Consider the following 12,559-nt stretch of genomic DNA (forward strand, 5'->3'; position numbering starts at 1 on the left):
TTCACTACCAGATATCTTCCTCGAATCTTACTCTTTATTATCTTTATTATTATATTATTTATTTTATCTTATTTTATTTATTTTATTTAAATTTATTGACCGGGAGTGTCCGACTGGACGTAGGTCCATTTTCAGCGGAGGCCGGGGAGAAAAGCTCCAGAGTTAAAATAAACAGACAGTATTTACATTGGATTACATAGTAATTAACAATTTCCATAGCAATTACTTACAACATATTTACAGATGAAGAACATAGTACATCAGTAAAGTTACTTCAGAATAATCCTGATCCATGGACATTGTATAATGATTACTGCCACAGTAGTTTCTGTTTGCTGCAGTACTTGTTCTTATGACCTGTATAAAACAATAGAATCTGTCTATGTTTTCTGTACCTCACTTCAGACTGTGGTAGCCAGGAGTCTTTGGCAAACCCAATCTAACCTCCCTTTTTCTTTTTACATAGTCCATCAAACACAGCTTCTTTCTTGTCTTACAAAATCCCATAACGTTTTCAGATTAACCATTTAAGTATTTTATCCTCTTTAGCTGTGAAATTCTGTTCCATTTAGGCTGATTTGATAAATGAAATTCATGACAAAGTAGAAAGAAGTTAATTTCTTCTTAACAGTCCCCGTGGCTTCTTGAGCTCTTGCAAATTTGCAACCTTTTCCTCAGTAACCAGCCCCATGTAATTAAGGAACACCTCAAACAAGCCAATCAAATTCCAAAGTTCAGTTTCTGCCACTTTCAAGCTTTTAGTAATCTCCTTAAGTTTGTATTGATGAAGTCCTGGAATTTGAGTGCACGTGTTTGAGACTGTGTACTTCTCCCGGTTAATGGAGGCGTATTTGAAGTCTCCTAGGAGAATGGTATTTGACTTGATGCATAGGGACTGCATACTAATTATGTAGGAGGCTGAAAAGGATATAGTGGGTTCTCCGTTAGTTGTGCTATGGTAAGAGGTCTTGTTAACAGTAAGTTGGATGTGGAGGAGGTCCTAAGTCCTTTATCTTGTCTGAGTCTGGAGGTGAAATGTTTCTTTAATATTCAAACACCACTGCCTTCAGTGCTTCTTCTAGTGTGGTGGGCCTGCAGGAGTGGTATTCATTGAAAACCTGTACTGATGGAGTGCTTTCATTGCTTTTGAACCAAGTTTCCGTGACTATATATATATATATATATATGAGTAGAAACAGAATTTCCCACAAAAAGATTCAAAACACACCCCAGGAGACCAGGTATACAAAAGACAAAATGAGGAAAACAGTTCGTATCAGTTCCTTAAACTCACTCCAAATCAAATCCAACGTTGCCGTAAAAACGGTTGAAGTACGCTGGAAATTTAAGAAGTAGCCACAGTCAAATGGGCAAAAGTGAAAACTAATCCGAACGTAAACAAAACTGATGCTGCCTAAAAATGATACTGTGAGAGTGGACAAGGATTTAGCCAGTATACAAAAGCCCTGGGGATAGAGTTGCAGGGCCATCTCTGACAACGCAGTTGGGACTGTCTGCCATCTCTGCACAAGTTGATATTTTATACCCCTTTTGAATGACACCACAGACTAAGCCAATTGTTGAAGATGGTACTATTTTTGTTCATTTTGCGGCATCATTCTTAGTGATGGTAAAATGCTGTTCAATGCTAGGTTCATACATGCCTCAGACATAAATTACAAGATCTCCATCATGTTTCTCTTCATATTATCCAGGGTTACTGAGCCAGTGGAAGAAGGAGCCTGTAATATGACTGGGGAGACAGACTTTTAACCTTAATTGTAATTGAAGATGCAGAATTTTCTTACATTTTAATAGAAACCTTCTTGACGGGGAATTCACTGTCATAAACACCATCTTAGATGTTGAAGAAGACTTGTAAGGCCTTTTGAGTATTTTATAATTCTTCCTTAATGATTTTACTACAGTTGGCTTTGATGCTGAGGAAGACACCGGTCTCTAACCTGAAATAGAAAGCTTTTCAAAATCTAAGTAGTAGTACTTTGAGCAGATGTTGGCTGCTTATATAAATGTAACTGCAGTCCATCTTTGCTCTCACAGCACTGAAGAAAACTCTACACAAATGTTGCATTTGGTGGATATATGAGAGTCCCTAAAGCAACTTCTGGTCCATGTTGTGGATTACTTTCTTTCTCTATAAGGACACCTATGGAAACTATGCTGTTTTGACATAGAGGTGGCTACCCGAACAGTAATCCCAGAAAAAAAAAAGCTTATGAAGTACAATAAGCACAGTGTTCCCATAAAGTTGTGAAAACCTAAGCACATGGAGTCTAGATAAAGGAGCAGGAAAAATTCAACAGGTTACCAGTGGTAAAATGGTACAATCACCAGGCTGTAATAAAGAATAAATTAGTTGCACATTTATAAGAAATACTAAAACAACTGCTAGAAAAAGAAAATAGAGGATAAAAATAGCCTTAAAGTAAAACTAACCAGAGAGAACAACAAAGTGCGTTAAGAAAGGCATAGACCCAGAGTACAAAAATGACAAACTTTCAATAATTTTAGGATAAATATCACCAACATTTGATGTAGATTTCAGTGTTTTCAGATATTTCTAAGGCAGCCCCACTAACAGCATTTTTGTTTTGCTAGATAATTAGAAGCAGCAGCACTTTCACACGATAAAGATCTGAAGAGGTTAAGGAATGTGATGTCGTTTGGGATAGGAGAAGTACCAAGCAGTCTGGAAAAGTTTGGATTGCTGATCAGTTCTGATGCCTATAGCCTAAGCTCTCTGAATTAGAGATGACTGTTCACTCCTACCTTATCACTCTTACTCCTGAATTTTCAGCAGTTTTAAAGGTAGCATGAACAGCAATGTTCAATATAGGTGGATTTAAAATTTAGTAGTATGCAACATGGAACTAACTTAACTGTATGCCACCTTTTACCTTTATGACTCTTCTTTGCTGATACATTTTTGGGACGTATCTATTTATATCCTTGGGGAATTTATTTATTTTAGAGATGCAGTGTCTCTGTGGCCTAGAAACCTCCTTTTGCTATCCTGTCACCTACATCAACATGCAAACACTCCCTGAAATATTTCTAGTTATGCTGAAGGGTAAAAATGTGTGAGGTCTACATTTTACTACTTTTAGTGGTATAATTCATTGATGTACTTCGTGTTTCACTGTTGCAGTCATCACATTTGGGTTATCTGCCTGCAGGTAGCCCTCAGTCGGCCCGAATACCAGAGTCTTGGGATTTCTGCGTCAGATGCTGTCACCTCTTCCATGACGTCAGGGGTATAAAACATGCAGCTGATGCCATTACATCAGTCTTACTTGCCAGAAAGGAGCCTGAAGCAGAAACATTTCGCAAGTGCCGGTCGGCCGCTACCTGAAATTTTCGTTTTTAGAGATTCAAACCTGAAGTCTTCTAAAGCTAAGTACCCCATTGGGGATTCTTTTTTCTTGCTCTAACCAATGTCAGAAAAAGTTAACAATTGTCTTGTCTGTGGAAAGCAAATACCTCACAGAGATTTTCATTCTTACTGCGTCACCCGTTTAGGCCCAGACCACGACGCCCCTAGTTGTCAGTTTTGTGCCTTGTTTAACACCCGAACCATTCATTGTCTGGTTATTTTTCTAGCTAAATTCTTTCATTCTCGTTCTCCGTTTTCCGAAATGGCTTTGGTAAGCCATCAGACAACAGATCTTGCAAAAAAGCACAAAAACAAAGACAGAGACAGACTGCATAAGTCAAAAACTGCTGAGGACACTTCCATTAAGCTAGTCGCCACTCTGCTGGTACTCAGTGAGGTGTCTTTGCAGCCCCTGATGCCTGCTTCTACAGATTCGCAGGCCTCTGCTGAGACCCATTCGGAGTCCAGTATGCCGCAAGATGCTTCTTAGACTATGGAACCTGCAGATGTCTCTACCTTGGATGGGTCCGGAGCCGCTGTGCAGGCACTGGCTTCTGAGGGTGTATTCCGACCTACCGATATTCGTATTAAACCAACATCTTCATTTTTAACTAAATCTACTGAGTTTCTCAGGCCTAGGGTTCACACTACGCCTAGAAAAACGACGTCCAAAGTGCATGCTCAAGCTCCCATGCCACAAAGCAAATGCTTTAAATGGCTGAAGACCTTATTACTCTAATTAGGGGAAGCCAGCCTTCCCCTGCTAAAAGACAAATAATCAAATTTCCATCTGATTCTACAGACCAGGAGTCCGATGACTCTGACCCTTCTGATTATCAACACACACCCTTATCTACCTATGAGGATTCAGATGCAGAGGAATCCATTCCCTCTGCTTCCCCTCTAGAGGATTTTTCTTTTGGTGAAACTTTGCATACCTTAAGAGAGCATTTCCGCTGGGAATGCCAGGACTATCCTCAGTCCAAAAAGAGACTCAGGGAATTTTTAGATTTGCCTTAGCACAGGCCTCTAGCTATACCCCCTGTCCTGGATATTGTAGATGATGTATTCACGGAATCCAGTCTTACTCCTGACACTTTACCACCAGCTCCTAGAAAACCTGACAGGTACTACAGAGTACCTGACTCTCACAAATTTCTCTTTAAGAATCCTACTGCGGATCCAGAGACCATTTCCCAGGGACCTAAAGGCATTAAGGCTACTACAGCCAAAAACCCTACCCCTTCAGACAGGGATTCTAGAGCTTTAGTCAGATGGGGTAAGAAGGTATATACCTTTGCAGCTCTTGCCATCAGGGCTTTGAATGGCCAGTTTCACATGTTGAAGTACCAGCAACATATTATGGAACTAATTAAACAAAAAATGGTGCTACTTCCAGATTGTGCAGAAAATAAAGATTTACAAGAGTTAATGCATTCTGCAAACCAAGTTAGTAAACATACTTTGCAGTGTGGGTTTGATGCCTTAGAAGCATCTTGCAGGGCTACTGTCACTGGGTCTGTACTGAGAAGGCATGCTTGACTGAAGGAACAAGTCTTGCCAGACCATGTCAAAGCAAAATTACTGGATGTTCCATTAAATCAGGATCGTTTGTTTGGCACAAAAGCAGAAGAACTTAAAAAGATGGAAGAAAAAGCTAAATCTATGTAAACTGTCAAAGATGTCCTACAGGTGCAGCCACCTAGATTCAGTAGGCATTGACCTTCAAAAAACCGGTCCTTTCCAGTCCCTCCCAGGCCTTCTCAGTCCAAACCCAGAGGAAACAGACCACCAAGACTACAGTCTCAGGGTATGCAGAAATCTAAACAATGGAGTGTTCCCACCTCAAAAACAGGGAGTGGTAAGCCACCCCCTTATGGAAAAAGTTCACAATGACTTTCCAATTATCCTTCCCAGCCATGCCCAAGTACTTGCACCCCTAGGAAGAAAACTCGCCCTTCATTGCAAAAAACAGGATGCCCATTACTCAGGACTAATGGGTTCTAAACACTGTATCCCAGGGATACAAATTCTACTTCCACTCACTGCCAACCCCAAGCGGGTAGCCAGACCTTCCTCCAAACCAGTGGGCAGAGGCTCAAAAGCAAGTACTTTCCCTTCTCCAAATCAGGGCTATTCAACCTGTTCCAGTAGAACAAAGGGGACAGGGTTTCTACTCCAGACTGTTCCTGGTGCCCAGAAAAGAGAGCTTTTGGCGCCCTGTCCTGGATCTATCAATATCAATTCTCAACACCTTTCTGGTGGTCCCAAAATTCAAAATGCTTACACTGCAACAGCTTCTTCCTATGCTTGCCAAGGATGTCTGGTTAGTCACCCTAGACTTAAAAGAAGCTTATCTGCACATGCCCATAAGGGAGTCTTGCAGGAAATAGCTATGTTTCAGGGCAGGCTCTATGCACTTCCCTTTGGCTTATCTACTGCACCCAGAGTATTCACAAAGTGCCATGTTCCAGCCATTGCATACTGCAGGCAGAGAAATATTCACATTTACAGGTCTATATGACGCTATCTAATGGACTAAATAGCAAATGCTATTTAGTCGATCCAATACTGTTGAAATGGCAAAATAGCAAAGTCACGGACCATCAAATTTTTTCCCAGGGAAAAAATTAGGTGGGTCGTCTTTGGGACTTTGCCATTTCCTTCACTATGATGCAATCTCGGAGTTGGTATATTTTTTTTTTTTTTTTTTACGGAGCAGTGAATTTTTTCCCTGGAAAAAAAATTTCTGTTCCATTTGATATTTTGTTGTTTCAATATTATCGGTACGATGAAATAGCATTTGCTATTTACATTATACGATAATATGATATAGACTCAAATTTACCCATACTTGGACGATTGCCTGATTCAGGTGGACAGTCAGGAATTGCTACTTCAGCACCTGGCTTTTGTAAAAAGACTTCTGACTTCACTGGGCTTACACCATCAACGAAAAGAAATCACAACTGGTGCCCAGCCAACAAATTGTATTCCTGGGAGCAAGCTTGAACACAGCTTCCCAGATGGCATTCCTCACTCCAGAAAAGCAGGTCCATTTGACAAACTATTTCAAACTAATGGCCACCAAAACCCAGATAATCTGCAAGGAAAATACTGCAAGCCCTAGGGTTCATGGCCTCATGCATTCTGCTAATTCCATATGCAAGACTGCATATGAGGAAACTTCAGTGGTACTTAAAAAGTCTCTGGTGTCAACATTCTCAGGACCTGGAAACAGTGATTCCTATCATACCTTGTCTAAGGGCAGAGTTCCTTTGGTGGGCAAAGGCATGCACCTACAACAAGGGACTTCCTTTCACTCGACCCCTCGCCGCCCAAACCCTAACAACAGACGCATCTGACTATGCATGGGGGGCTTACATGGCAGGCAAATGCATTCAGGGCAAATGGAACCCAGAACAAATTCCCCTGCAAATCAATCAAAAAGAGATAGTAGCTGTAAAGAATGCTCTGACAGCCTTCAAATAACTTATCCTTCCAGGACAGCTCCTGATAGACAGACAACACCACAGTTATGTGGTACATAAACAAGTAGAGGGGCAACTCATTCTTACGCCCTCTGCAGGTTAGCCATAGCCCTGTGGAACACAGCCTTGAGCAAACAAGTGCACCTACAAGCTCAATTCCTGCCAGGCAAACAAAATTCACTGGCAGACGACTTAAGCAGAAATCTACTGGACCCTCAGGAGTGGAAACTGGAACCCAAATCATTCAAACTTCTAACCCAGAGGTGGGGAACACCGGAGGTGGACCTTTTTGCCTCCCCCCAAAACTACCAATTGAGCAAAGTTTGCACCAGGAACCCTCACAGCAGAGCCTGGAGGTGGATGCCCTATCCTTTACATGGGAAAACCTCTCAATTTATGCCTTTCCTCCTCTGACCCTCCTCTCAAACGTACTACTCAAGATCAAACAGGACAGGCCAAGGGCAATCCTTATTGCACCAGACTGGCCATGCCAGCACTGGTACCCACTCCTATGCAGTCTGACAGCAGTGCCACCCTGGCACCTACATCAGACACCATCCCTGCTGTCTCAGCAGGAGGGACAGATTTTGCATCCACGGCTGCAAACCCTAAACCTTGCAGCCTGGCTTATCCCCTGAATACACCACCAGCATCCCTCAGCAAACAGGTGCTGGACATCATCCTTGAGGCCAGAAAGACTAGTACTAGGAAATCCTATGCTGAAAAGTGGAATAGATATTGTTCTGGGAGTCAGTCTCAAGGAAAGGACACAGCTGTTGCCCACCTTACCTCAAATCCTTCATTACCTAGCAGAGCTGCTCCACAGAGGCCTATCCTTCTCATCCATTAAGATTCATGCCTCTGCCATCTCAGCTCATTTTAATACTGAGCCACCTCTCTTTTCTCATCCTCTCATCAAACGGTTCCTGAGAGGCGCTAACAATTTAAGGCCCCCTAGGAGAGCTACCACCCTGGCCTGAGACCTTAACTTTGTACTGGAGAAGCTCACACTTCCCCCTTTTGAACCTGCTGCTTCAGAAGAGTTAAAATTCCTCTCTTGGAAAACAGCCTTACTTCTAGCTATTACTTCAGCAAGTAGAGTGTCTGAGTTACAGGCACTAATGGCGGTGGAGCCCTTTATTATTTTCCATGCTGACAGGGTTTCCCCTCAGGACTAACCCATCCTTTATGCCCAAGGTGGTATCCAGTGTGGCTTTAAACCAATCCATCCATCCATTTGCCAATCTTTTTCCCTAATCCTTAGAATAAAATGGAAAGGATTCTGCACTCCTTGGACGTGCACAGACAGCTCAGGTTCTACTTTGACAGGACTAAGCCTTTCAGAAGATCTGACCAGCTGCTAGATAGCTTTGCTACAGGGGCAGAGGGCAAGGCCATTTTGAAGCAAATCATTTCCAAGTGGATAGCACACTGCATCCATTTCTTCTACAAGCATCATGGAAAACCTACCCCTCAGGGGATCAGAACTCATTCCACTAGAGCTACTTCAACCTCTACAGCATTTCTCAGGGGAGTCCCTACCAGAGACATCCTGGAAGCTGCAACCTGGAGTTCTGTACACACCTTCACCAAGCATTACCACTTACCTATTTTTTTCTAAATCCAGAGCTGGATTTGGTACATCAGTCTTAAAAGGCCTGCTAGCCAGCCCTAACACTTCTTGACTGCCTGCACCCTTCCTCAGCTTTGGGAATCAACCCAAGTGTGATGACTGCAACAGTGAAACACGAAGAACATAGTACAGATGTTCTTCGTGTTTCACTGTTGCAGTCATCACATTTGGGTTATCTGCTTGCAGGTAGCCCTCATTCGGTCTGATTATCAAAGTCTTGGGTCCTGCGTCAGTTGCTGTTGCTTCTTCCATGACGTCAGGTAGTCAGGGGTATAAAGCATGCAGCTGATGCCATTACATCAGTCTTTCTTGCCGTGCGGTGCCCGAAGCAGAAGTAGTTCACAAGTGCCGGTCGTCTGACTCCTGAAATTTTTGTTTTTGAGTTTCAGATCTGAAGTCTTCAACTAAGCTAAGTACCCCGTTGGGGATCCTTTTTCTTGCTCTAAACCGATGTCAGTAAAAGTTAACAATTGTATTTCTTGTGGAAAGCAAATACCTCATAAAGATTTTCATTGTACTGCATTCCTTGCCTAGGCCCAGACCATGACGTACTTCACTGTCGGTTTTGTGCCTTATTCAAACCTCGTACTATTTGTCGTCTGTTCATTTTCACATCTAAATATTTTGGTACTCTGTTCAATTATCCAGAAATGGCTTCGGTAAGCCACCCGACTACCGACATTCCGAAAAAACGTAAAGATAAAGACAGAGAAAGACTGCATAGGTCCAAACTGCCGACAACGCTTCTCCTAAGCTAGTCGCCAGTTTGCTGGTACTCAGTGAGGCGCATTCGCAGCCCCTGATACCCGCTACTTCAGATTCGCAGGCCTCTACTATGCCGCGAGATGCTTCTTCGACTGTGGAACCTGCGGATATCTCTACCTTGGATGGGTCCGGAGCCGCTGTGCAGGCACTGGCTTCTGAGGGTGTATTGAGGCCTACTGACTTTTATATTAAACTGATGCCATCTTCTTCTTCAAGGCCTAAAACTCGATCCATGCCTAAAAAAACAATGCCCAGACTGCATGGTCAGGCCCCTATGCCTAAAAAACAAATGATAAGGCTGAAGACCTTATTACTCTAATCAGGAGAAGCCTCTAAGAGACCTTCTGATTTTCCTTCTGATTCTTCTGATCAGGATTCTGAAATGTCTGTTTTTTTGATGACCAGTATTTGCCCTTGTCTACCTATGAGGATTCTGATGCAGAGGACTCCATTCCCTCTGCTTTCCCTCCAGAGGATTTCTCTTTTGGTGAAACCTTGCAAATTCTTAGGGAGCATTTCCGCTGGGAAAGCCAGGATTACTCTGACTCCAAAAAGAGGCTTAGGGAATTCTTACTCCTGCCTCAACACAGGCCTTTAGCTGTCCTTTCTGTACTGGACATTGTAGATGATGCCTTCTCGGAATCTAGCCTGGCCCCTGACACTTTACCTCCTGCTCCCAGAAAACCTGATAGGTATTACTGGGTACCTGAGTCTCACAAGTTCCTCTTTAAAAATCCTACTGCAGATCCTGAGACCATTTTACAGGGACCCAAGGGCATTAAGGCTACTACTGCCAAAAACCCTACCCCCTCTGATAGAGATTCCAGGGCACTGGATAGATGGGGTAAGAAGGTATGCACTTATGCAACTTTGGCCATTAGGACCTTAAACTGCCAGTTTCATATGTTAAAGTATCAGCAGCATATTATTGGATTGCTTAAACAGAAAATTATGTTGATTCCTGACTGTGCTGAAAATTAAAAATTACAGGATTTAATGCATTCGCTGAACAAGTTGGAAAACATACGTTGCAGTGTGGTTTTGATTCATTAGAGGCATCTTGCAGGGTTGCTGTCACTGGGTCTGTACTTAGAAGGCCTGCTTGGCTTAAGGAGCAATCTTTGTCAGATCATGTTAAAGCTAAATTACTGGATGCTCCCTTAAACCAAGACTGCCTGTTTGACAACAAAGCAGAAGTACTTAAAAAGACTGAGGAAAAAGCTAAATCTATGCAAACTGTTAAAGATTTCCTGCAAGTACTGCCTCCCAGATTTGGTAGGCATTGGCCCTCTAAGAATTGGTCCTTTCCTCCCTCTTCCAGGCCTTCTCAGTCCAAACCCAGATCCAGCAGAACACTCGGGCTTCAGTCCCGAGGTACTCACAGGCCTAAGCAGTGGGGGGCTCCAACTTCCAAAGCAGGGAGTAGTAAGACTCCCCCCTATGGTAAACTGTCTCAATGGCTTAACTTGAATCCTTCCAAGCCCTGCTCAACTGACTGTTCCTTTAGGGGGGAAAGATCACTCTGCATGCAAAAAATTGGGAACTCATTACCCAAGACAAATGGGTTTTAAATATAGTTTCCCAAGGATACAGATTCCACTTCCACCCCTTACCAACCCCAAATAGTTGGCCAGACCTACCCCCAAATCAATGGGCAGGGGCTCAAAAGCAATTTCTCTCTCTCTTAAGCATCAGGGCTATTCAACCTGTCCCAGAAGAAGAGTGGGGGCAAGGTTTCTATTCAAGACTTTTCCTGGTACCCAGAAAAGATTATTCCTGGCATCCTATCCTGCACCTGTCTATCCTAAACACGTTTTTGGTAATCCCAAAATTCAAGATGCTAACTCTTCATCAGCTGCTTCCCATGCTAGGCAAAAATGCCTGGTTGGCATCAGTAGATTTAAAGGAAGCCTACCTGCACATCCCAATAAGGGAATCTTGCAGAAGATACCTACGCTTCAGAGCAGGCTGCATGCACTATCAGTTGTCTGCACTGCCCTTTGGCTTATGTACTGCGCCCAGGGTATTCACAAAGTGCCTAGCTCCAGTCATTGCATTTTGCAGGCAAAGAAATATTCAAATATAACCATACCTGGATGATTGTCTAATTCAAACAAAAAGCCAGGACAATACTATTAAAATCATCTGGCATTTGTAAAGAAATTGATAATTTCTCTGGGGTACACCATGAATGAAAATAAATCACATCTTGTACCCTGCCAACAAATGGCATTCCTGGGAGCAAGCTTGAATACAACTTCCCAGATGGCCTACCTCACGCCAGAGAAACAAGTTAATTTGACAGCCTACTTCAAACTACTGGCCACAAAGACCCAGCTATCTGCAAGGAAAATACTGCAAGCCCTGGGGTTCATGGCCTCTTGCATTCTACTAATTCTATATGCAAGACTGCATATGAGGAAACTGCAATGGTATCTAAAAAGCCTATGGTGTCAACATTCTCAGGACCTAGAATCAATGGTTCCTATCATATCTTGTCTAAAGATAGAGTTCCTTTGGTGGGCAGAGGCCTGCCACCAAAACCAAGGAACTGCCATTCACTCTACTCCCTGCTGCCCAAACCCTAACAGACGCATCAGACTGTGCATGGGGGGACTCACCTGGCAGGGCAGTGCATTCAGAGCAAATGGTACCCAAGTCAAATGCACCTGCATATCAATCAAAAAGAAATGTTAGCTGTACAAAATGCTCTGACAGCCTTCAATTATTGGTAAAGACAGACACCAGCACTGTTTTGTGGTACATAAACAAGCAGGGGGGAACCCACTCATACCCTCTCTGCAGACTAGCCATGGCTCTGTGGAACACAGCCTTGAGCTACCAAGTGCACCTACAGGCTCAGTTCTTGCCAGGAAAGCTAAATACACTGGCAGATAATCTAAGCAGAAATCTCATGGACCCACACGAGTGGAAACTGGAACCAAAGATGTTCAACATGTTGAGAAACAAATGGAGGAGCCCAGAGATGGACCTGTTTGCCTCCCCTCACAACTACCAATTGGACAAATTCTGCCTTTCCCTCTCTGCCTCTCCTCTCCAAAGTGCTACTAAAGATCAAACAGGACAAACCAAGGACAATACTGATTGCACCAGACTGGCCACACCAACACTGGTACCCCCTCTTGCGCAGTGTGTCACTGCTGGCACCATGGCAACTGCCGCAGACCCCTGCCCTGCTGTCCCAGCAGGAGGGCCAGATTCTGCACCCACAGCTTCAAACCCTGAGCCTTGCAGCCTGGCTAATTACCTGATCTC

The 12,559-nt window shown here is 43.3% G+C and overlaps 1 protein-coding gene across 1 annotated transcript in view; it reads left to right on the forward strand.

Annotated features, from left to right (window-relative positions):
• Window positions 1–12,559, forward strand: part of CTNS (cystinosin, lysosomal cystine transporter) — a 391,269-nt gene that overhangs the window by 115,522 nt on the left and 263,188 nt on the right. The window lies entirely within an intron of this gene.

Source organism: Protopterus annectens, chromosome 13.part0 (assembly GCF_019279795.1).
Source record: "Protopterus annectens isolate FY-2018-M chromosome 13.part0, PAN1.0, whole genome shotgun sequence".
Lineage (NCBI taxonomy): Eukaryota > Metazoa > Chordata > Ceratodontiformes > Protopteridae > Protopterus > Protopterus annectens.